Source organism: Phoca vitulina, unplaced genomic scaffold (assembly GCF_004348235.1).
Source record: "Phoca vitulina isolate PV1807 unplaced genomic scaffold, GSC_HSeal_1.0 scaffold14, whole genome shotgun sequence".
NCBI classification, from domain to species: Eukaryota; Metazoa; Chordata; class Mammalia; order Carnivora; family Phocidae; genus Phoca; species Phoca vitulina.
The window spans coordinates 36,441,437-36,468,644 of record NW_022589717.1 but is presented as its reverse complement, the minus strand read 5'-3'; the positions used below and the strand labels follow the sequence as shown (position 1 = coordinate 36,468,644).

The 27,208-nt window shown below is 34.8% G+C and overlaps 1 protein-coding gene, 1 non-coding gene and 1 pseudogene across 5 annotated transcripts in view; all 3 read left to right on the top strand.

The window, feature by feature from the left end:
* Positions 1-27,208, top strand: part of FSTL5 (follistatin like 5) — a 726,034-nt gene that overhangs the window by 486,979 nt on the left and 211,847 nt on the right. The window lies entirely within an intron of this gene.
* On the top strand, positions 6,614-6,716 carry LOC116637672. The gene has a single exon (XR_004300530.1). It is a non-coding gene; the product is annotated as a U6 spliceosomal RNA (small nuclear RNA).
* On the top strand, positions 15,478-15,587 carry LOC116637669 (annotated as a pseudogene).

The window sequence follows — 27,208 nt, the reverse complement described above, 5'->3', positions numbered from 1 at the left end:
TTCTCTGGTATAATTGCTTCACAGCCATCAACGATCATAGGGTTCAAAATCAAAATCTTGTTATATAATTTAAGGCATAATAGGTCAAGATCGTTTAATATAGAAAGACAACCCATTCACTTTAAGAGTAGTTGTTGATTCTTACTTTATCTTTCTCCTTTTGTGCAAGAAGCAAAAGTTACAGTTTAATCTAAAATAAAGAAATAGTGTCATAGATATCTCTGTTTTGTAACAGTATTCAAATATGCTATCAACATTATCCTTCTGAGTACTCAATGTTTTAGAGAGGGAAATTTAAGAAGCCTATTAGAAGTGATAACCAAAAAGAAAAGAAGTTGTAAAATCCAATTTTGTCGTTCCTTCAAGGATTTGTTATTTCATTTCTGTTCAATTAGCAGGATTTTGGCAGAGGCTGGGAATTTATCATATATTTTCTTCCTAACAGTATACACTATTAAAATAAGACAAAAACACTACTAATAAAGAACACTTTTTTAAAAAATTTTTTTGTTCACTCAAGGAACTTGTTGCAGAGGTATGTGAAATCAGTTATATTAATGAAGCATGTTAATTGGTAATTGCTTATAAATTACCGTTTTTCCTAATGAAAATGAATTATATTCATGATAGATAGCTCTAGTAAACATTCTTAAATTTATATAACCAATGTTCAAATATATTTATGCTGACATTATTGTGATTTATAAAACCTTCTTTCAATGGGTGAAATGCATTGTGATTTTATAATTTTTGTCTAAAAGTAATTAACTAGCTATTGTCCCAAAGGCAGATATTAATTCCTCCCTTATTTTATTCATTTCTATCCCTCTATGGCATATGTAAGTCTAATGATTTAGCTTGAATGTGATCCTTTGGCAACTTATCAATGAATGTTTACAGAGTCAACAAATATGTATGAGTTAATAGGATATTCACTCATACATATTATATGGTCTATGATTCTAGAGTTTATAGGTATAAGAGTTACTTTAATTTATGGGAAGAAAAATTGGCATCAAAAATAAAGACAATCTTCAACGTATGAGGTGAACAAGGGCAATATAATTTTTAGAGAGAAACAAACTGGGCAAACCATGGTTACAATATGTTATGATGTTGTTTCATATTTTGAGTTAGGGTAACCAACTAGGGGGCCATCTTCTGCTTAATGGTCTAGAGTCAATTGCTTGGGACAATGTATGTTACAAGGATATGTAATAATGACATGTTTTTCAAGATCAGATTGAAGTATGGACTAAGACTCCCACCTAAAGATTATTCAATTCTCTAGGGATGTAATTTGTCCATTAACTACTTATTAGGGCACAAACTCTGTGAATATGCATGTGAAGGCAAATGATTTCTGTTCTATGGAAAAGATAACTTCAAGATAATTATCAACTACTTTTGTGTTAAACTTCACAAACTTACATCAGCATGCCTTTCCCAAATTATGTAAATACCTGCTCTTCAAATGGAATTTAAGCTAGCTTTACCATCTTGCTGGTTCCCCCATTAATGAGATAAATAAATCTTTGTCCCTGTTAATTTTATATTTTTATTGGAATTGTGTTTTAACTCTTTTACAGTTACACTTCAACAGTGTTTTAAGCTCCACACATCTACACTTCCTATACATTCCAGCAGGATATTTTGGTAAAATGTGCTATTCATTTCCAGCAATTTGCCTGAATAAAAGAGGGAGCTATTATTTATACTATTTAGTGATAAAATTCTGCATTAGAAGCAACTTTTTTTTGTGGGGTGAGTGGAAGGAATTTAATTGCCTCTGCTGTATTAAGACATTTAGAGACTTCATAATCGCTGGCCCAAGAGAGAGATGCACCCATGAAACACTGAGGTTACTGCTCTGTCAATTCCTTAGTAATAGAATGTTGGCAAGGCATGAAATCTCTCTAAGTCACAACGTTTTTATTTGTAAAGAAAATAAAAGACCTTCCAGCAACTTACCTTACAGATTTGTGAAAAATTATATTAAATGAAGCATACATTTTTAAACTAACACAAGATAAATAGTAAAAATTTAATAAGATTTAGTTCTCCTTCCTTCACAGGAACATTTACTCCATTCCTTTTGTCCTCACTAAAATTCCCTTTTTCATTTGCTAATAAGATTTTGCCCTATTATATCTGAACATTTTATTAAACAAAGAACTGAAAAAATCAACTTTTTTTTTTTTTTTTTAAGATTTTATTTATTTATTTGACAGAGAGAGACACAGCGAGAGAGGGAACACAAGCAGGGGGAGTGGGAGAGGGAGAAGCAGGCTTCCCACGGAGCAGGGAGCCCGATGCGGGGCTTGATCCCAGGACCCTGAGATCATGACCTGAGCCGAAGGCAGACGCTTAACGACTGAGCCACCCAGGTGCCCCTGAAAAATCAACTTTTAAATAAATTAGAAGTATATATAACTCCAATGAATATTTCATAAGAAAATGTAATATTCACCTTCTAAGTAAAAACCACAAAATTAATTGTCAAGAAAATGTTCTTTTTATTTCAGACTCTTAATATTACATGAAATGTTTTCCATGACACAAATTAATAGAGTAGAATATACAAATTACAATCTGATGAAGAATACCCAAAGGAATACGATTACATTAACAGAAAGATATATTTGTTCATGTAATGGACTTAGAAAAAAAAGTCTTATTAGCCTTTAGATGATATCAATTTTCAAGACTTCGAAACAGTACACACAGATATCTAAATATACCATTGCAACCATGTTTCCTTGAATCTACTTTCCTCTAAAAAAACAACAAAAAAAACAGAAGTTACCCTTGTGCAGTGGAATAGCAGTTAAAAAGTGTTGTTTTCGTTGCAGTTGGAGTTGACCTTGTCACGCACTAAAATAAATCTTATATGAGCCAACTAAAACTTCAGTGTATTTCTAAATTGGAGGCAACTTTAAATGAAAGAAATTAGGATACAATAAATCAAGAATAAATCAGGACTTAAAGAAAATGCCTAATTTCCCACTTAAATAGTATGCTGAAATTTCTTGTACAATTTGCTTCAATTACCAAGTTTATTCGGGTAGCAGTTCAAATTTGAAACTATACTTCTTAAATAATTAATATATATTCTTTTATTATTGAAGTTGTCTAGTCAAAACACTGTGGTAATTGTGTATTCCTAAGAAGGCTGTGAGACAGTTTCAATAATACTTATATTGTTAAATAAATGAAATAACAAAGCATCAACTACCAAATTAGTGTTGAGGGTCACATGAATTATTGATAGAAGAAAAGGTCATGAATTAGTGCACCAAAATATTGATGGGGAACTTCACACTTTGGCCTTGAAGAATTAGGAGGGACAGAATAATTCTAAACAATATGCAGAAATTTCAATTCTGCAAGGCAGAAATGGACAAATAATATTCAGGAAGCATAGAATCAATCAACCCCATTGCCATAGTGGCTCTTAGTATAAGACAACAGTGGGGAATGAAATTTTCTTGTCTCTAAATCAATACCGAAAAATGCCTGCGTGCCTCTGATAATATTAATTTGGCCTGTAAGGAATTCATCTGCTTAAGTTTTGCTTATTTGTTCTTTTATTTTGCAAATATGTTACAGAAGTGTTGGGGAAAGACAAGATGACATTTTGTGTCGGATTCCTATTAATATAACAGGTGTAGATAGCAAGTGAGGGTCTGTCTCTTTCACAAATGCACATGAAGCAATGTTCTGTCAACAAATCAGGGAAAAAGCAGAAAAAAATAGGGCTCAAAAGCTTGGGTCCTGGGTGCCTGGGTGGCTCAGTTGGTTAAGCGACTGCTTTCGGCTCAGGTCATGATCCCGGAGTCCTGGGATCGAGTCCCACATCGGGCTCCCGGCTCAGCAGGGAGCCTGCTTCTCCCTCTGACCCTCTCCCCTCTCACGCTGTTTCTCTCTCACTCGCTCTCTAATAAATAAATAAATAAAAATCTTAAAAAAAAAAAAAAGCTTGGGTCCTAGTGACTGCTGTGTAGTACTATTAGTACTATATAGTACCCAGTACTATTGGTAAAAATGGAAGAATCTTGTGAGTTGGCTTCTTTGTTGGAATTAGAATATGGTTTATATATAAATATGTTGACTTTGAAGTCATCCTGTAGAGGATGTTCTACAGGACATCCTGTAGAAAATATGTGTAGTTTGAAGATGTGAGATTTATTGTTCATATTTATAAAAATGTAACCAAGTGTAAAATGATTCATATGCTCAATCACTGTTATTTACTGTTTTGGAGATCCTTCACATTTCCAGTTATAATTATGGTTTTGAGACTGCTGTAATTAAGTTTCAGTTTTATCTTAAGAAATCTAATTATATCATCTCTTGTACTTATGATGAAAAGGTATCAATATCCCAGTTCTACAGACAAGAAAGGCTCAAAGAAGGTACACATCTGCAAGGGCTGATTTGAGCTGGAGCTTGCTCAGCTGCTAGGTGTCATAGTGACTGATTGACGGAACAAGCCAAAATGAAAGTAACATATAAGCCTTTAGTCACTTAGTGCAAAAATATAAGCAAGAAGCTAAATTAGAGAAAGTACCAACTCTCCCACTGTTCCATTTTTCTCCGTGAAATGGCACAAGTCAAGGGTCAGATGGATCAGCACAGACATGGGGAATCGCTAGCCAGAATAAAGGAATTGCCTCACTCCCAAGAGAAGCTGAACAAAAGGATCCTGCAGTTTTATGGACTTAGGTGGAGGAGGGGAGGGATGGGTAAGGGCTAGGAGTGGCAAAGTACTAAATACTGAGTCCAGAGTAGAAAAAAGTGTCTTCGAGTCCCTCCCCCCGCCCTTCTCCCCATAAAGAGGTCTCAGCAGAGGTGCCTGTCAGAGGTGCTTCTGACACAGGTTCCTGATGGAGGTACCTAATGGAGGTGCTTGGGGTTAGTAATATAGATAAGAGCATGGCTGGCCAAGGGATCCTGAGTTCTTGACTGTAACTTTCTATAGAGATGGCAGTGCACTGGCTGTGCTCTAAGTCCGGTGTAGGAAGTGCAGCTTTCTTTTGCAAGGTCTGCCAGGCAAAACCTTTGCTACTGCCTGTGGTCAGACCTGAAAGATCACACATAGATTTTTGACCAGGCCCTTCAATAATTTTGGCATAAACTGATTCAAACCAAAATGTATACCTTGGTTTGAAAAAAAAAAAAAAGTCCCACTTTTTTCTACTCAAGATTGCTCTCCTCATTAAAAACATTTTCAGTAAGTTACCTATATATTGATGTTCCTATAATCTCTTGCAATTTTACTATTCCTTACTAATAAAATATATGTTGGAAATGTTTGTTGCAATTTGGGATGGAAAATAGGGCTGGAGTAGAGATGTAGATGGTAGTCCCATAAACCACTTGAAAAATGTTGGAAGGAGGAAGAAATTCCTTGTGTGAGAAATACGTTAGACAGCCATAAGGTTCTGCTGCTTGCACGTACCCTAAATGTTACTGATCTCTAGAAACAAAACAAACCTAGATTTTACTAATGACACATTGAGATCATGTCTTTCTACTTGTCTAACACATATCTCTATATATGTTCCCTTAGCTTCCTCACTATAGTCCAAGGTCTTTGCTCATTGGTAGTGCTTCTTAATTCACATTTTGAAACCATATAATAACCAAAGTGATATCTTCATTGGAAGTTCCCAATAAATACTATTGAGTTGAATATGCCAAGCAGTCAATAAGATATAGAGCTTTATTGGTCCTTGAGATCAGTGATTTTTTTTTTTTTTTTTTTTTGGTACATCCAGATAGTGGAATAACATGGTTGTCCATCAGTAGTCTGAATCTTGACATCAGAAATGAGTAAGTGACAAATTGTAATCAAGGGCTTAAGATTGGCACAGCCAACCTGATAGGAAGTTCAAAGGAATAAATTACTAATTAGAAATGAAGGTTTCAGATTGAGATGCATTATAAAATTAAAACTTAAATTTCATTGGGATTTAATGTTACCCTTAATGGACTAAAGTGATTTTCAATGTCCTTTTTGGCATCCCTTTGCACATTAAAAGTAATATGGCTGTCATTCATCTTTGGTTAATCTGAGGAAGTAAAATGATTATACTTTGAAATTATGTTTTATATAGTAATTTTTCTTTAGATATAATTTAAAAACTGGAGCTGCCATTCGTGTGTTTCCTTTAAACAGTTTTTATCATTGTGGTCATATTTCTAATTAGAGTATAACATTTCCACCTTAAGAAAGCCTTTAGACTCATCAGGGATCATTGATATTTTAAGTTCAATTTGTTGTTTTTGTGCAACAATTTCCCACAACTAAAATATTCTCCATAACTCAAAACATAGAGATTATAGATTTTCAAATCTAATCACTAAAATAAAAACATGTTAGGGGAATTAACATTTTTTGAGTGCCTACCACATGATAGACACAGTGCTAAAGAGTTATATTATATTGATTCATTCAATCATGATACTCAATCATGATATTCAAATACAATAAGGAAAGGTGCTTGCCCTCCCCCTAATTAATGTTTTAGAAACTGAGGCTAAAACACTGATTTAACCAAAATCATGCAAAGGGAGCTAGAAGTAAAGCCAGAATTAAAAGCCAGATTTGGGGCTTGCTTGGCAGTACATAAAACTAAATTGGAATGATACAGAGATTAGCATGGCCCCGGTGCAAGGATGACACACAAATACATGAAAGTTTCCATTAAAAAAAAAAAAAAGAAAAGAAAAGAAAAAAAGCCGGATTTGTTGGCTCCAGTCATATCATTTTGTCTGTATACGAATGTTTCTATCCATGTCTAATCTTCCTTGTGTATTATATTTGAATCAAAAATGAGTAATTTTGTTATATGTTGCCATCATAAAACTATTCCAAAGTCTATTATCTGTATAATAGTTTCAGTATAAATTCAGAATTTTTATAATAATAATTTGTATTTCAAATGTGAAATTATATGTTTCATTATCTATAGAATAGAAATGCTAGTATTTTAGTCAATCTCATTTTAATACTCCATCCTGGAGTCCTGGGATCGAGTCCCACAACAGGCTCCCTGCTCGGCGGGGAGTCTGCTTCTCCCTCTGACCCTCTCATGCTCTATCTCATTCTCTCTCTCAAGTAAATAAATAAAATCTTAAAAAAAAAAAAAATACTCCAGAAAAAAATTTGATAATGTCCAGTTATCATGTGGAAAATTATCTGATTATACACTATTTATTCCTTATGTGCTGTAGTAATAAATATAAAAATATGGTGAATTATGAAAAATTAATTTAGTATAATTAAGCGTTAAGGTTTCTGAGGGTCAATATTTTGCACAAAGATACCTGATAAAAACACATTTCCTAAAATTATTGTGAAATACTGCTATTAAAAACTGATAAATGTGGAAAAATGGTCAATTTATTATGACTATAATCTGCATATGATTAAAGAGAACTTTTTTAAGGCTATCATTTCCATATGATGGATATCTTATTCTGCTATTCCATTAATGAAAAATACTGCATGCTACTGACAGTCATAGTAGAGTTGGGACTGGTGTTTCCTCACTCGGCTCCAACTGCAGGTGCTGTGATATGGGCCAAAGAAGCTCCACATAACTTACATGTTACTCTCCACACCACCTGCTTCTCTGTTGTTTCCAATCGAGACTGCATCAGGCTTCTGCCCAGGATTGCAACTAAATTTTGTGTATGTCCAAACTCAACAATCTCTACAGGACAGAAACAGATACAGATTAGAAGTGAGAATACTTATTTTAATCTCACAGTAGCATCAGTCTTTCTTGTTCTAGATGCTTCACTTATTGCAGAATAGCAGATGACATTTTGTTTCACAAGCCGTGCAAAGTTTTCTATTCTGAAATGGAGTTCTGCTATGAGCACTTTAATATAATGAGCACACAGAAAGTAATTAACTTACAACAGACACCTTAACTGTAGAGAACAAACTCATGGTTGCCAGAGGGGATGGGTGAAACAGGTGACACGATTTAAGGAGCGTACTTGTGATGAGCACCGGGGGTTGTACGGAAGTGTTGAATCACTATATTGTGCACCTGAAACTAATATTACACCGTGTTAACTAACTGGAATTTAAATTAAAATGTGGAAAAAATAAAAAATAAAAAGTATTTAAAAAAAGAAGTAAAGCAAAAGGGAAGAAACAACAACAAAAAACAATAGATACCTATTACTATAAATCTGTAGTTCTATTCATAGTATAAAGCAACTTTTAATAAGTATCTATATATGAGAATAAAAAATACATTATAAAATCATCAAATTGGAAGGCCACATAATTTTGTATGCTCTCTAATTATTCTCTAAATTATTATATCAGAAGATACCCTGAATTTCAATCTTTAAAATGAATTACATTATTATAGCTATGGATATATACATGAAGAGAAAAATTAAAATATCAAAATAAAAGTGCTTATCTCTGGATTTCAGGATTGGAAGTCATTTAGGCTTTCAAAACTTAGCATGTAGTCCTATTAATACAAAAAAGTGGTGAGGATCAAATTTAGTGCAGTCAGTTATGGGGTAGAGGTCCACACTTCAATTTGGCAGACAGGGGAAACTCAAAATATGAATAGAGTTACAGCTGTTATCTTTTGGTAATTGCTTCAAATGCATTTTCTTAATTAGTAATAACTATCTTATCTCTTATGAGGAAGGATTTATCTTCTCCACTGTCTTTGTCTTATGTAAAACAGTATGTAACCAGTATTGGAAAATTTCACTTTTGTACATCCATCCCTGTAATCTTTCTCATCACTGAAAAAATTTCTCATGCATGTTTAATTGCCTAAGAGCATATGTGAATTTAATTAAAGAGAAATAATAAATTTGTGACATATAAATAAGTCCTTGGGAGTTTTACCATGTCAAATATCTCAAATACATTAAATTAAAGCTCTCCGAACAAAGGGTGCAAGATATTTTGCACAAGTCTGCTCTTAGAGGTTCCACTTAATGAAGAAAAGCAATAGCCTTCTTTAACAGAAATAAAGAGATATTTATAATTGGCTTAAAATATCATATCATGCCAGAAATCAATCCTTTGGGATATGAAATACAATACCATGATTTTATCATTTTTTTTATTTGATTATTTCTTCTTTTGTAAACCATGTCAACCACACACAAATAAATGTACTACTAAAAACTGAATCTAAAACTAATTTAAAGTAAACTATTATCAAAAATTACACGGGGTGCCTGGGTGGCTTAGTCGGTTAAGTGTCCAACTCTTGGTTTCAGTTCAGGTCATGATCTCATGGGTTGTGGGATTGAGTCCTTGTGGGGCTCCTCCCTCAGTGGGGATTTGGCTTGACAGATTCTCTCCTTCTGCCCCTCTCCCAGCTCATGCCTCTCTCTCTCACTCTCTCAAAATAAATAAATAAATCTTTAAAAAAAAATTACACAGGAAATGGTTTTATTGATAACATGACACTTTACTATAATATTCTGACAAACAGGGACTCCACTTAACCAATATAAAAACTGTAAATAATCTTGAACAATCATCATATTTTATAAAGAGTCCAGGTACAATATCTCAGATTTAAATTTTTTAAATACATGATCATTTGGTGGTCATTTATTTAACTTAATTCTACAGGAATGTTGAAATAAAAAATGGAGTAATTGGAATGAATGTATGTTTGTAAATAGTGAGAATTTAAAAATTAAAAAACAAAATTAAAATTCACCTTCTAGTCATGCTTTTGTCATTTTTGTTAGTGCACTTGAGAATGAGGACAATGGTCTTCATTAATATAATTTCTAATTGGATCCAATATCTTATACAATAAAACATGGGCCAAGAAGTTGAGAAAATTCCTATGGTCTAGGTTATATTCCAGATGTAACCTAAGGTACAACTATGTGTGTGTGTGTGTTTGTGTGTATTTACATATAATTTTAACTGCCACCACCCCTTGTGATGCTTTATATTTCTGTGAGCATATCAGGAAACTCTAGAAATAAAGCTAGGAATGGAACTGAGGCTTTCTGCCTCAAAAATCTATTCATAAGTTTAAAAAAGAAATCTTCAAGTGTTGATCTAAACAATATTTCTCATGCTGAAGACATAAATGTCTGAGTTACATGTATTTTCACTTGATACTTTATTGAAACTTCATAATTTGTTCCTAACATCAGTGAATACTGGCATGGTTCTTTCTTTCCTATCTCTGCTTTTATTTCTTTTCCTTGACTTACTGCACCTTTTAGAAACTCCAGTACAATGTTGAATGAAAGTGATGATAATGGGAATTTTTCTCTTCTTACAAGTCTCAAAGGAAGCTTTAAGTGTTTGACCCTTAAATATGATGTTTACTCTAGGCATTTTGAATATCTTTTGGCAGATAAAGGATGTTTATTTTATTCTGAATGTTTCGAAAATGTTACCATTGGTGATTCTTTTCTATCAAATGTGTTATTTTTTCAGCAGTTTTTGGGATGGTCTTATAAATTTTTTCTCTTAATCTTTCAATGTAAGTTGATTTTTATAATATCCACCAACCTTAGTTTCCTGGATAAAGCAAATTTTTCATGATTTATTGTCATGACCAAGATATCCTTTATCAGATTGAGGTAGTTATCTCCTGCTCCTAGTATTCAGAGAATTTTATCATTAATGAGGGTTGAAAATTGTCCAGCATCTTTTTTCTTCATTTATTAAGGTGATAATGTTATTCTGATAATTTATAGATTATGTTGTTCATTAAGGTTTAAACTAACTTTTCATTCCTGGAATAACTCTACTTGGTCATACTGTATTATCCTTTATGTATTATCATTTACATATGTTGCTGCTTTCAAGTACTAATATTTTAATAAAGATTTTTATGTCTATATTTATGAAAGGCTATAATTTTCTATTCTAGTAATGTTTTTGTCATGTTGTGATACCAAGGTTTTTCTGAGCTCATAAAATATGCTGAGGTGTGCTTTCTTTACTTATGGAAGAGTTTGTGTAAGATTGGTATATTAGTTCATTCGTTTCACTAGTGAGAACATCTAAATTCTGAACTTTCTTTGTGGGGGAAGATTTTGATAATAAATACAATTTTTGAGAAATAGAGAGCTATTCAGATTTTCTATTTCGCCTCCTGTTGATTAACTTAACTTGAGGGATTTTTAAGCAATTTGTCTGTTATTCTAAATTCCGATTTTTAAATTTATTGACATGAGAGTGTTATGGAAAACATGACTTTATAATAGGGGCACCTGGGTGGCTCAGTTGGTTAAGCGTCTGTCTTCAGCTCAGGTCATGATCCCGGGGTGCTGGGATCAAGCCCGGAGGCAGGCTCCCTCTTCCATTGCCCCTCCCCCTCATGCTTGCTCTCTCTCTCTCTCTTTCTCTCTCTCTCTCAAATAAAGCAATAAAATCTTTTAAAAATGACTTTATTATAACTTTGTCTTTAGCATCTGTAACAATAGCATCTATTTAATTTGGATATAATAGGTATTGTCTTTGATCAATTTTATTAATCTTTTCAAATACTGTTTTGCTTTGTTATTTTTTCTGTTTTTATTCTATTGTATTGGTTTCTGCTCTTTATTTATTTTTCCCATCTATTTAATATGGGTTTAATTTGCTTATATATTCTATCTCCTTAAGGTGAGATCTTAGCTAATTTAGGTTAAATTTTTCTTACTTTCCTATTATACACCATTTAAATCTACATGCACATATATTAGCTGCAACTCTAACATTTTGAAATCTTATATTTTAATTATCACTTAGCTTGAAATATTTTCTAACTTGTGTTTTCTGTGGTCTAATATATATAATATACTCATTATATATAATATTATATATGATTTATATTATATAAATTTATATTTATATATTATATATAATATTTTATATACTGTATAAACTTATATATGATATATATTACTTATGTGTTTATTTTCATCCTGAGGAACCTCTTTTAGCATTTTTTATATAGTAAATAAGCTAGCAATTAATTCTCTATTTTGTTTATCTGAATATGTCTCTACTTCTTCATCTATAAAGGTTATTTTTACCAGATATATAATTCTGTGCTCACAATTTTATTTGCATTTCCTTTCATAATATAAAGATGCCATTCTATTGTTTTCTGGCCTCTTTTTCTTATTTCATGCTTTATCTAAAGAGAATGAAGTGGTCAATCCCATTATCATTTACTGTATGTAGTGTGTCACTCCCCCTGCCCCTCCTGCCTGCTTTAAACATTACCTCTTTATCTTTTAATTTCACAATTTGACTATAATGTGCCTGGGTATCATTATTGTTTGCTTTGCATTTATCAAGTTTCAGTTTTGTTTAGTTTCTTGGATTCATAAATTGATATTGTCCTCCAAATTTGGGGTCAATAAATATTTTTTTTCTAATTTATATTTCCTCTCTTCTCTCTGTTGGTATTAAAATTGCATATATTTTAACATTGATATTTTTTCCACAGGTCTCCAGCACCCTGTTAAATTTTCTTTAATGCTTTCTTCTCTTTATTTTTCAGAAAGCATAATTTCTATTTAAATACATTCAAGTTACTGATACTTCCTTAGGCATTACCAATCTGATGCTAATTCTATTCAGTGATAGTTAATTATTTAATTTTATTTGTTGACTTTCAGCTCTTAATTTTTTTATTTGGAGTTTTTATTACATATATATGTATGTATATGTGTGTGTATGTATATGTATATATATATGATTTCAGCTGAAATTATTTTTCTTGCCATTCCTTATTTTCCTTTGAGTCTTTGATCCTATTTATAATATCCTATGTAAAGTCCTTATTTACTTACTGCAATATTTAGGTCATCTAAATATCAGTTTTTATTGACAGATTTTTTTTCTCCTGAGTTTGGTCATCTTTTTCTATTTGCCTATCTGGTTAATTTTTCATTGGATAGTGGACAATAAGAAAAATATGTTATGGACACTCTGGATTCTTTTTTCTTCCTCTGAGGAGGGTTTTTTTTTTTTTTTTTTTCTAATAGGCAGATTACATGAGTACTCTCAAATTCCAAACTCTCTTGCCTTAGGCACTAGTGGAAAGTTCTGCTCAGTTTCCCCTACATGAGCATAGTTCAAAATGGAAGTTATTGAAGGGACTTAGACACAGGAAGAAACAATTGGCTTGAGAATGCAGCTTAAGTACTGGAAACAGGGCATTTAAAAAAAAAATAGATATTGTAGCATTCCAAGTAAATATAAAAAGTCAAAACTAAGGTCATAGTAAAGTGGAAAGTGTTATGTTGTGTTTTTTAGTTTTGCCTGCTCAGCATTTCTTTATCTTCTTAGATAGCCATCTCTCCATGACTCTGTGTCCATGCATTTGGATGAAGTTGACCTCCTCCTTAGTTCCAGATGGAGCACACATAACTCAGTCTATTCATCAAAACATGCAGTCAACATCAATCCCAGGTTTTAGATGAACTGATCAATCTGTTGAGCTCTTTCCGCTCTGCTTAGATTTATAAAGATATACTGCTGGGTCACATCTTCAGAAATTCTGTTATAGGAGCTATCATGTGGATAGAGTCAGCCTGAAAATGAAAATATAATGTTAAAAATCAGAACAGGGGTATAGAAACAACAAAATGCCAGATCTTGATGACATCCATTGATATCCAGGATCCATTTGTACCCAAAGCTAGAATTCCCAGGTGTTAACTTTGATATTAACAGAATATCTGAGAAAATGGAGGAAGGATAATGCAATGAAAATGCCTGAAAAACATTTTGGTCAAAACAGTTAAAAAATAAAGCAGAAATTGTCCCTGATTAGATCCACACATTGTCTTAGCTAAGGGTTGAATATGACTACAAATAGAAAATTCAAAAACCAATGTCTTAAATAAATAAGGATGTTTGTCTTTCATAACAGAAGGCAAGATTGAGCAGACTGGGAGTTGGAACGATTGATCAACTATGGCTTCAGGAACCAGTCTTCTTCATTCCTCATTCTGTGCCTTCTTTTGTGAGGGTTGTTGCACTTTTGATATCATGTAGGCATTTTAGGCGGATAAACAGAGAAAGTGGAGGAGAAAGGGCTAACAAACTTCCTAATATCTCACTTGGATAACTGAATCTTTTGGCTAGTTTTTAACTTTTGCTTCTAGATTGGGTAAAGCCATGATAAAAAAGGGCTTGACATGAACATTGCATAAGCCAATAAATTAGGGCTTTTAAGCATGCTGGAGACATTTTAATTTTTGTAATTTTTAATTTTTATTTTTTTAAAGATTTTATTTATTTATTTGAGAGAGAGAAAACACCAGAGAGAGAGAGCAAGCATGAGTGTGTTAGGGGGGGCAGAGGGAGAGGGAGAAGCAGGCTCCCCACTAAGCAAGGAGGCAGATATGCGGCTCCATCCCAGGACCCTGGGGTCATGACCTGAATGGAGGGCAGACACGTAACCGACTGAGCCATCCAGGCACCCCAAAGGAGGACATTGTATAAAAGGAATGACAAAAGAAATATGAGATAGTATGGATAAGAAAACTATTTCCTTCGTGGAAATGAAAGGGAGTTTTTGTTTGTTTGTTTTCCACTAAGAAAGGCAAAAAGGCAAATGTATATGGAGTGGGTCTTAAAACTTATTATATGTTAAAAATTATCTCTGGGAGAGTTTAATTGTGAAGTGCTTTATCCCTTTCAAGATCTAATGAATAGCTGGGTTGGAAAAAGTAATCTATATTTTTAAAGAAGCACTCATTGAGATTCTGATATAAGTGATATGCAGATTACATTAAAAAAAAAAACAAAAAAAACAGGAGTATGGGATGCCTGGGTGGCTCAGTTGGTTAAGTGGCTGCCTTGGGCTCAGGTCATGATCTCAGGGTCCTGGAATCGAGCCCCACCTCAGGCTCCCTGCTCAGCGGAGAGCCTGCTTCTCCCTCTGCCTGCCACTCCCCCTGCTTGTGCTCTCTCTCTCTTTCTGACAAATAAATAAATAAAAGCTTAAAAAAAAAAACCCAAAAGCAAAACAGGAGTATTTTTTTAAATGAGAGGAGAAAAGATACAAGAGCACATACATTTTCTATGTAAAGTGGATAAAAAGTTTCTATGCCTATTATGATAGTTTCATGAGTGAGGCTTGAAGCTTGAGAAAAATTAAAAAAAAAAAGCTGTGTACACTGTGTTAGGAAATTCACAAGACGAATATAGCTTTGGTTAGATAGGTAGTGACTCAAATCATTCTGGTCCCTGTTTATCTGGCCACATGTTACAGTCTAGTGTCCACAACAACAAAAATCAAAATAATTTAGTCTAAGAGTATTGTCGGACTATAATAATGCAAACTTGAATTCTTAAATATTAGGTGACCTATCTTAAAGAAATAAAAAACAAATAAGATGGTTCTAACTTTTAAACTTAAACTTGTTTATGCGCATTCCTAATGTATACTTTGCCCTGCAAACTACATAAATTTTAAACAGTAATGAATATGTACAGTTCTCCCTTCAGCAGCACATATACTAAAATTGGAAAGATACAGAGAAGGTTAGCATGGCTCCTGCGCAAGGATCACGTAATGAATATGTAGAGATCTCAACATGAAATTCACAAATACAACCTTGGGGTTTATCCCCTGAAGATTAGATTAAAAAATAGAAAGAAGCAAATTATAGAAATATTCAGAAATATCAGTCCACATTTATAATATTTATAAAATAATAAGTGAAAAAGGAAAATATTGCTTTGGTACAGTAGCATTTTTTGTTGTTGTTGTTTTTTATTTTACTTTAAAGATTTTATTTATTTATTTATTTAGAGAGAGAGAACGGGGGAGGCGCAGAGTGAGAAGGAGAAAATCTTAAGCAGACTCCATGCCGAGCGCAGAGCCTGACATGGAGCTCAATCTCATGATCATGAGATCAAGACCTGAGCGGAAATCAAGAGTCTGTTGCCCAATTGACTGAGCCACTCATGTGCCCCAGTAACATTTTGTTCTTTTTTTTTTTAAAGATTTTCTTTATTTATTTGAGAGAGAGAGTGAGAGAGAGAGAGCACAAGACGGGGGAGTGGGAGAGGGAGAAGCAGACTTCCTGCCGAGCAGGGAGCCCGATGCGGGACTCGATCCCGGGACTCCAGGATCATGACCTGAGCCGAAGGCAGTCGCTTAACCAACTGAGCCAACCAGGCGCCCAACATTTTGTTCTTCATCATGATTTGAGTGCTGAGCTAAGGCAATTTAGGACATGTGAGCTCCTCCTCTGACCTTAACTAGATGTGTGATCTAGACTGAGATTTGGAGCCTCTTTCTACTTTGTCAAATGAAAATGATAAACTTTCACATATGAGATTAGGTTTGTAAAGTGTTTAGTTCTCTTTACATGTTCTAACAATAAAGTAATAAAATCTGAAGATACACTTGGTTAAAAAAAAAAAGAAAAAGAAAGAGCAATAGAAAATTTGTTGCTCTTTTAAAAGTCAGATTACCAGGATAAGTAAGAATATGATTGCTGAGTAGCAGATAAAATCCAAACAATTTTAAAAGGTGGCTTAATAAAATAATTTTTACAAAAGGAAGCTAAATGTGCTACATTTTTAAAAATGTATTGCTATGATAGCCTAGTAAAAAGTTCATATACACACAATTATGGAAAATGTTGATGATACCGGAAGTATACTGATAGTGTAAATATAGAAGCACTGAGGAGTGGAGAATATTTGTACCATTTAGTTATAATGTTTATTTGATCTAACGAGGGTGATTAAACCCCATTGTCAGTTATTTTAACATTTGTTACTGTACTACATGGATTGTTATGCTTATAAAGAAAAAATTAATAATACTTTATTAGATAACAAAAGTATTGTGTAATTCTTTAAATATTTTTCATGTTTAAAGATTTTGATATTTAAAGAGGTAAAATAATAAGAATCTTTTTATCCTAGATATAACTGCATTTTTTTTTTGTATGTGGCATTTGTGTATAAATCTGGAAGAAAGGAGTATATGGATTCTTAATTATTCAGGATGCTTCTATCCTTTATTTATTTTACCCGATCACTTCATCTTTGTTGATTGATTACAGTTTCTATTAGCTCAATGAATCTCTCTAATTGAGGTTCTATAAGAGATAGTAACAGGCACCTGATTGCAGTCCTATATTTCAGTTGAAGTTCTCTTTTGCTCCCATGTTTTTGAGATTGCCGACCATCAGATGATGAAGAGGTGCTGATGAATATGTAGTGATTGTGAATACTTATTCCCTGGGGATAAACTTATTTTAAATATAGTGTATTTATAATGGATGGAATATAGAAATGATTTGTTATCAGAGTACAGGTAAAAGGCTTATTAATGAGAATAGATTGTTGGAATATAATTATAAAGATAATGATTGTGATTACTTGCAATTTACCAGAAACTACATGTGCATGTATCATGCCACATAACATTTTTATTCTTACTAATCAGTGAAGCCAGTTAACTTGTGAAATGGAACCCAAGGGTACAGAATGGAATCCAAGTCTTTTCCAGGGTTCTGATTTCAAACTCCTTGCCCTTGTCACTCTGCCAAATTCCTTCTTTGCTTCTACTGTAATGAATGCCTATTTTGTGATGGATACTATACTAGAAGATTTACTGACCAAAATTTATTTAATCAAATAAATTCAGTTTTACTAACCCTAGTTTAAAGGTGAGGAAACTGAGATTCAAGGAGCCCAACTTTCTCAGGATCATGTGATTATTAAACATCAGATCATTTGGTTCATACTAGAACAAGACTGGGAAGTTTATCAGAATCCATACAGAATAATTAAGCTTTAATATTTATAGTAATTTTATTGATTTGATTTTTTTATAATTCTAAGACAAGATAATTGCTAAATAAGAATGTCAAAATATCACAGGAAAGATTAGGCTTATCTGATATAAAAACCACACTGTGAAGTTCCCACTTTAAGGCGTTTAATAAGTTGCAAGCAAGAGCATTTTAAATAGCAATTAATGAGTATAAGCCCATACCATTTTTTTAATTTACGCACTCAGCTATTTTCTTTCTTTAAACATAAGAAGAATTTGGGAGTGTAATATATAAGGATTAAATAATAAAATCAACATAAAAATGATTCGATTAATTAGTCAATGATATATGAAATATAATTGAGCTACACTGAGTTCATATTTTGTATATTTTGTTTGTTTCTATTCAAAGTCTTCACAGAAAATTAATATTTTAAACATGACCTTCAGACTTAACTGTATTTTCTGCATTCTCTATATTTATATTGTTAGTTCATTGACCAGATATGTCCCAGAAAAGTAACATGTGAAACAAAATTTGCAATTTTTTTTTTTTTAAGAGTTTATTTATTTGACACAGAGATAGAGAGCACAAGCAGGGGGAGTGGCAGGCAGAGGGAGAGAGAGAAGCAGGCTCCTCGCTGAGCAAGAAGCCCAATGCGGGACTAGATCCCAGGACCCCAGGATCATGACCCGAGCCGAAGGCAGATGTTTAACTGACTGAGCCACCCAGGCGCCCCAAAATTTGCAATTTATAATTTAAAAGATGCTGAGGGAATGTGTTCTTTAAAGGAGAGCTCAGATGAATATTTTTGAAATGTAAATAAAACTTTTTGCGTATGGGGGCATCTGCGTGGCTCTGTGGGTTAAGCATCTTCTTTCAGCTCAGGTCATGATCCCAGGGGCCTGGGATCTAGGTCCCAGTCCAGTTGGGCTCCCTGCTCAGCGGGGAGCCTGCTTCTCCCTCTGCCTTGTGCTCACTCTCTCTCTCTGTCAAATAAATAAATAAAATCTTTAAAAAAAACCCAACAAAACACAACACCCACAACTTTTTGCGTATGGATTTACCTGTATGTTTTCTTAAACTGGATACTATTTAAAGAAGTTGTCAGGGAATTTGTCTTCTGGTCTCCCCGTTTTCCCACCCTATCCCTGGGTCTTCTTTTTTTATCATCAGCATCATCATCTAGTGAACACTTATATGATTAGGCCACCACGTTAAGTGTTGGACGCATTATATTAGATGCTGCATTAGTTTTGGTTTCCAAGAAATTCTGTGATTATATTTTGAGTTCAGTAGATATAGTTTCCCTCAGGCTTGGTTAAAAGATTTGTTAGTACCTTAATTAGCTCCAAGCTGGCTTGAAATTCAGTACTCAATCTTAAGGTATAATTGTTAAGCCATTAAAATTAAAATAACAAAACACCAATAATAAATACTTACGTTACAGTTGCAGTGTTGCAGACATACTTGTAAGTATATTTTACAAATGGAATCATTCAATCTTGTAACATGGTAGTTATACTAATATTCCCATTCTGTAGATGATAATTCTGAGACAAGGAGAGGTGTGTGACTTGCCTTCATCACATAATTCTTGCTTTTATTTTAGATTCTACTTCAACACCTTTCCCTTGGGCCCCCAATCCTTTAATAGTGTCAACCACCTTCTCAGTTCAGAAGCAGGAATTCTCTCTGAAGATTTATAGCCTTATATGCCCTCATTGAAGTAATGCCCTAAAAAGATATTGTGTCTTCCCTACTTCCAATCTGCAAGTGAACTACGTGACCTTTTATCTTTGTTAAAAGAATTTAGAAAACCATATCACAAGTTTATGTTAATATGCCAGTGGGCGCGCTAATGAATATCACAATGGTAGAACTCAGTAGGGTGGATTTCAAGCACCAAATTCATTCACCCTGATCATACGCTTAGTTCTGGTGAAGGGCAAAATAGAGAAATCTGACTTTTTTAGCCCTATAAAATGCCACTGATTTTATTTTACTTTAAAATAAATCCTTATTCTTTTATTACTTTGCCACTGAACTACGTATCATTTATTATCCTGAAAACAGTAGGTATAAAAAATTTTCTTTTAAAAATATGGATACAATATATCAATTTATTAACTTAAAATCACTTTTATGTATATCGTTTTATTGTTTTTCCTTTATTCTAAAGTAACATTAAAGTTGTACTTTGTTTTTTGATTTTGTATTTATTTTCTTCTCAAGTTTCCCAACTAAGTGAAATTCTGCGTTAGAAGTTGTTAGTTATTTGAAGGCACACAGTGTGAGGAATCTCTTCACTCTCTTGGCTTCGCACACTTTGCTGGTTTTATATCTGCACTTCTGGCTGATCCTCAGTCTTCCTGTTTGCCAACCCGTCCTCCTCTAACAACCTCTGGATTTTGGCGGTGCCAGCTTTAATCCCCTCCTCTTGTCTCTAGATGAACTTATCCAGCCTAAAGTAAGTGCTGTGACATTTACAAAATTAACTCCAGGGTCTCTGGCCTTTGAGGCTTTGAGTTTCAGCATCTCTCTCTGTTCTCTTTTTTATTTTTATTTTTTTGGCCCTTCCCATGGCTGGTTCTTTTTCAAGTTCATAGTTACGTTAGTAAGGTATGCCCTCTTGGAGAGGCCTTGCATGAGCATTCCATCCAAAGTAACTTTTCCAGCCTAATTTTTCCCTATAATTTTACGCTCAGAAATGAGCTCTTTCATGTGTTTACTGTTTGATTCTCCTCACTGTAATTATGCTTCCTGATAGCAGACAATTTTTTGGTTATTTGGTTCACTTTTATATACACAGGACCTTGAATACTGTATATTCCCTAATGGGTGTTTCATAAATATTTAAATGGATAGAAAAATTCATTTATAAATAAAAACATATAACATATTGCTGATTCTTAGCTAATTTGCAATAGAGGCTAGAGTTACTATAACAGTGTATGTAGTAAGTTATAAATAAACTATTTGTTAGATAAACACATACAAGATTAAAGAAGAAATTTAAAGAAATAGAAATCGACACCTCCTGCTCCTGGTGGGGAGCCTGCATCTACCCCCTCCAAGCTCCCCATGTGTCAGCTGAGGCCTCTGTTCTAATCACGTCACCATTCATCTGTTCCATCTCCCGTGTGCTGTTTCCCTCACATTCTCACAGGTATTGCCCCTGAGAACATTCCCAAAGGAGCCTCAGAGTGTACTCATGGGGAAATCTGATCTAAGACCATCGCTTTTAAAGAAGATACGATCCCTGGAGGCACCTGGATGGCTCAGTTGGTTGAGCATCTGACTCTTGGTTTCAGCTCAGGTCATGATCTCCTGGGTTGTGAGATCGAGCTCTGCATTGGGCTCTGTGCTCAGCAGGAAGTCTGCTTGAAGATTCTCTCCCTCTGCCCCTCCCCCTACTGCACACTCTCTCTCTCTCAAAAAAATAAATAAATCCTTAAAAAAAAAAAAGATACACTCGCTACCCTCATAGAGTCCACACCTTGATGGAAAGGCACTCCATACCACACATTAACTATTGAGACATGTCCGAATGTCCTCAGATTCACGTGCGAGTTGTTGCCTGTGAGGGACTGGTCAGTGCCTTCGCCAGTCCTCTACACGCTGTGTTGCTTTCAGGGAGGTGGGGGATCAGGCCACCTCAGCGCTGAGGTGTGGTGCTGAGCGTGGCTGCCTGCCTCTCTGGCCACTGAAGAAAAAGGGCCTTCTTCTCACTCCCCACTCCTCCCTCTCCCCACCTACTAAACCAGGAATGCTTCATCAGTGCTGAGAAGAAATGGAAGATCACTTCCCTTCCTTCTTCCTTGATGGCTGGGAAATCCACACTCAAGCTGAGAATCTAAGAATCCCTTGGATGCTCCTCCCAACTGCAGCTGAGTAGTTGGAGCATCCCACCACATCTTATATATATGCCCATTTGTCCAGCTGCTTCAAGAAACCACTCCCTCATTCTCTATCAGGCCAGGGCTGTGGCAAACCCCCTCACAATGTCACTTCTGTATTTTGCTTCTTTTATTGTATCCTTTATTGTATCCACTGGGGCTTCCTACGGCAGGCACCTGCCTATAGGTAATACCTTCTGAAAAAGAATCAAGCCTACCAGGCAAGGTTGGCTCAAGCTCTGGGCCCTGCTGCTTCCTAGCAGTGGGAAGTCACCTCTCTGAGCCTCAGTTTTCTCATCTTTTAAATGAGGATCATCTTGCCACCACACAGAACTTTTGTGAGGATGCGAAAGGTGATCCACATCAGGCACCCACCACTGTCTGGCACGCAGTCCCCTCCATTTATACTCAAACCTGCCTTGCCTGCACCTGGGTTATGTGCCTATGTCCCATTTTCATCAGGCATCCCATCTCATGAGTTTTAAAGACATCAAGGAAAAGGCATTTACCTTCTAGTGTTTAAAAGCCACTTCCCCTACCCTGGCTTTCCAGGCATCTTAGAATGAGCATGGTATCCCCCAGGGTTCTGGATACCCTCCTCCATTCTCTCTGTCCCCTCTATAGCCTCTGCTCTCATAATTTGACCTGGAGATGTTTCTGCTGTTTATTCATCAATGGCTAAAAGCCTACCATACCTGACCATCATGGCATCTCTGGTCCAAAGCATTGTTCTCAGTCAACACTTTGAGTGACCCCCAGCTCTCACTTGGGACCCATTATGCCATTGATGCCACACATGATGCAATTGACCTATATTTTCCTTCTAGTCCAACACATGGTCCTCACTTAGAAGATTGGTTATAATTGCTATCATATGTTCTGTGCTAGGCAAGAGCTTAAAAAAAAAAAAAGTCTTCTCAATTTTCTTGATAGAGTATTAAAGATTAAATTACAAAGAAAACCTTAGGTGATGAATTAAATAATTGACTGATATAGGAAGTTATATTTATATATTTTTTATTGCTTGATCTCACCTACTCTATCACCTTGGGAAAATTATTCAGATCTTTTGTGTCCATTTATTCCTTAATAGAATAAATATGCTGAATTGAGTTATCTTACAAGTAATTTTACATATTTCTTTCATAACCTTAAAATTTAATTATGATGGCTATTTGGTCTTATGAAGAGAAAAGAGGCTATAGAAAATAGAAGACAGGCCTAGTCAATTTTTTATTGTATCTGCACCTGAAATTACCGTGTAGAAACTACAGCACATAAAAATCTCCACAGAGAAAGTTCATCCACAACCAAAATATAAATGAAATAAATTACAGAAGAAATTGATTTAAGTTAGTAATTCCATATAAATATGAAAGCAAGCTGCCTTATCATTTCAAGAATGAAATTTGTGGCAGAGTCTTCATCTTCAATTTCAACCCCTTATTTGATTTCCAATTTAGGTTTCTACGGCACGAGCAATGTTCTGTCCCCACTGAAATGATCCTCCTCACTCTTGTTTAAAGCAGTCCTGTACTAGATTTGGGAAAGCTGGATTGCATTTACTGACTTCAATCATGCAATCATCTCAAGTTTCTCAAATTTAGAGCAAAGTTGGGCTGAAACAGGGATAGGATCATCTTCCTTCTGAGGCCGATAGCACATGTTGGGAAAGGAAAAGAGATATAACTGATTTTTGATGTTATACATGATGTACACCTCTAAATCACTGCTACCAGCTTAAGCATTCTATAATAAAATTGTAGTTCTATGATTAGAGCATATGTAAGTCTTACGCATCCAACAGAGCACTTGACAAATGTGCAACATGATTGACTCTAGAAATATAATCCAAAAGAAGGAAAGCCGACATTCAACATTCTTAAGATTGCATATTGTTATCTATTTGTTATTAGCAAGAAGAGTTTCAACAAGCCAGTACACTTTTTAATTGGTGTAATACTTAGTGAGCCCAAGTTTACCTATGAAATAAAAATTTTCTGACACATACATGTACTGCTCTGATAAGATCAACAAAAATGATTATTTCAAAGTATAAACTGCAAGATATACATTAATATGAGAAGAGTACATTAGAAAACAGTTTTCCGTGAGTCTCTAATATTTTTGCATGTCTTGTGAACAGAGGCACTGACGGTTTTCGTTCTGGGCTATATTTGTAAGGGTATTTATGTAGTATACAGTCTTTGAAAACAGAAACAGTCTCCCTCCAGAGTTCGGGTTTGCTTTCTGTCTGCAGCATTGACCTAGGCTGTTCTGCCTTGCTCCCGGAAGGCTGAGAGGGCAAGGGAAACTGATGCAAGAGTGAAGCTCATGCAGCTTGCTGCACCACCATAAGAAGGACCTTTGTCTCTCATTTGAATCTCCTGTCTTCTGCCAGCATTCACAAAACTAGAGCAGTCTTATGTGTTAGCTTGGAAAAAAATATTAGGTCATTCAAGTTCTTTCTTGACAGCTTGAACTGATATAATCCAGCAAACTAACCACATGATATATCAGGATTGAATTTAATTTTGATAACCATCTTTAAATAGAATATTTGCCATGGAATCCAATGAAATCAATAATTTAAGGTTTAAGAATATTTTTTGGTTGTAAAACTGGAATGCTACAGCATAACACGATCTGATAAATCTAAATGGCAATACTTCATGATCTATCACTTAATAAAAAATCTAGTCAAAGGTAAAATAAACTTGTTTTCAGCATGGTATATTTTTAAATGTTATTTATAATAAGTAATTTTCCAAATAAAAGCCTGAGAAATTTTTAAAAAAAGAGAAATTACTATTTTTTTTATTAACACATTAAAATGCCCATTGCACACTTCCTATATGCCAGGCACTGTGCTACATGCTGGAGACATGTGGTGAACTACGCACTATCTGCCTTCACGGATAAGACTATGGAGATCAATCATTATAGGTAGTCACACAAAATTTAAAAGCTAATAGCAATTATACTAAAAATTAAGAATAAAAAGCATAGAGTGGGGCGCCTGGGTGGCTCAGTCGTTAAGCGTCTGCCTTCGGCTCAGGTCATGATCCCAGAGTCCTGGGATCGAGCCCCACATCGGGCTCCCTGCTCGGCAGGAAGCCTGCTTCTCCCTCTCCCACTCCCCCTGCTTGTGTTCCCTCTCTCGCTGTGTCTTTCTCTGTCAAATAAATAAATAAAATCTTTAAAAAAAAAAAAAAGCATAGAGTGATATGACAGATTATACAAACGGACCTAATTTATGTTATCCAACAAGAGATTTAATGTAATATCTCAAGGAAATACAGGAGATATTCTGGAAGGTGTATGCCAATCAATAGATATGAGGACTGCAGGGTGGAAAGGATCCTGGACTGCTGGAAAGAAACCAAAAGAGGCCTCTGTGGATAGAGCCTGATGGCAGGAGACAAGACTGGGGAAACAATCAGATATTCTTTTTTGATATAAAATTTAAAACTCTCGGGGCGCCTGGGTGGCTCAGTTGGTTAAGCGACTGCCTTCGGCTCAGGTCATGATCCTGGAGTCCCGGGATCGAGTCCCACATCGGGCTCTCTGCTCGGCAGGGAGTCTGCTTCTCCCTCTGACCCACTTCCCTCTCGTGCTCTCTGTCTCTCATTCTCTCTTTCTCAAATAAATAAATAAAACCTTAAAAAAAAAAAAAAAATAAATAAAATTTAAAACTCTCACATGACATTTTCTATTAGTGCACCACGTCTTTTTTCTCTTATAAATGTTAACAGGTGTGAAATGTTTTTATTTTTTAATTTAATTTTATTTTTTAAAAATTATTTATTTGAGAGAGAGTGCGTATGCGCACAAGCGGAGGGAGGGAGAGGGAGAGAGGCTCTGAAGCCGACTCCTCTCTGAGCACGGAGCCCAAGGAGGGGCTCAATCCCACCACCAGGAGACCAAGAGCTGAGCCGAAACCAAGAGTCTGACACTCAACCAGCTGAGCCACCCAGGTGCTCCTAGATGTAAAATGTTTTTAGCAGAGATGTACTAATTATTTGAGATTCATAGTCTCAAAGGACTTTTTCCTTTTTCGTTTTTGATAATTTTAGAAATGTGTAGAAAGTTTCCAAATGAGGAAAGACAGCTTTATTTCCAGTTACACTTTTCTTTCCTATTTTCCTCTAAAGGTGAAGCTATCATCTGAACAATGAAGCTATTCGAGCCTGTGTAGCCCAAAGAAAAGAAACCATTAGAGAAGCAGTCCCTCTGAACAGAAGCAAAAATATACAGCTTCACTTATAAAAGAACTTCAGAACATCTTAATTTTACCTACTGTGTGAAAAATATACCGATGGTTGATGTTGGAATGAACTGTTAGAAATAATTATAAAGTTTTATTCCTTGTTACTTTAACAAGTTTACCTCCCATTTGGAAACCTGCAATGCATGCAAAGTTAGATGTGTCAATATACAAACTATTAATTCCTTATCATTAAGAGGATTATGGTCTCACATTTTATTGTAATTTACAAAGTGCTTTCCAAAACATCATTTCATTTTCATTTTCTCCTTATATCTGCTTGTGAGATAAAGTGAGCAAATGTTTTCATTCCCATTCTGCATATTTGGACAAAGATGATTGGAGAGAAGAAACAACTTTTTCCAGCTTCTTAAAACCAGCCTGTGACAAAGCTGGATTTCAAATCCGAGTTTTGATTTTTCAAAAAGTTGGTGACTTAAATAAATAATTAGAATTGAAGTGTTGTTAACAAAAGCAACAACAAGGCTTCTCTAAGAATTACAGTTTTGGTGGGAAAAGTATACATGTGTGGATATATAATACCATCCAACACAGCTGAAGAAAGCAGAAGGAGTAAGTAGAAAGAAAAATAAACATTTCAAGATGATAAATAATCAAATCCTATAAATTCTGTAAACGTTTTTGTTCTACATAAGCATACATTGAATTGGAGAGTTGAAAACTTTTTTTTAAGATTAGGAGTAGAATAGGGCGCCTGGGTGGCTCAGTCATTAAGCGTCTGCCTTTGGCTCAGGTCATGATCCCAGGGTCCTGGGATCTAGCCCCACATCGGGCTCCCTGCTCTGCGGGGAGCCTGCTTCTCCCTCTCCCCCGCCCCCCCAATTGTGTTCCCTCTCTCGCTGGTCTCTCTCTGTCAAATAAATAAAATCTTAAAAAAAAAAGATTAGGAGTAGAATAAAGGACCATCTTTATTCAGGTCCTCAATACCGATTCTATCTTTTTCTTTGTGATAAAAGGAAATTATCCCTTCCCATAGGACATCTGAAAAGACAGCTAGGCAGTCTTTGCCTGAGATTCAAAGTGGCTGGTAAAGAGGAGCTACCCAATAAACATTTCTGGAAAAAATAAATAGTCTTAAAGAAGGTATTTAATTCTCTTCATTTTTTAAAGTCTTATTTATTCTTATCTCGGAAACAGACAGACAGCATTAATATAAAAAGGAGTCATTGTTTTTGAATAAAATCTATATTTTAGCAGTGGGGTGTGCAATTAGCCGAACAATACTTCCTCGTTCTCTCCT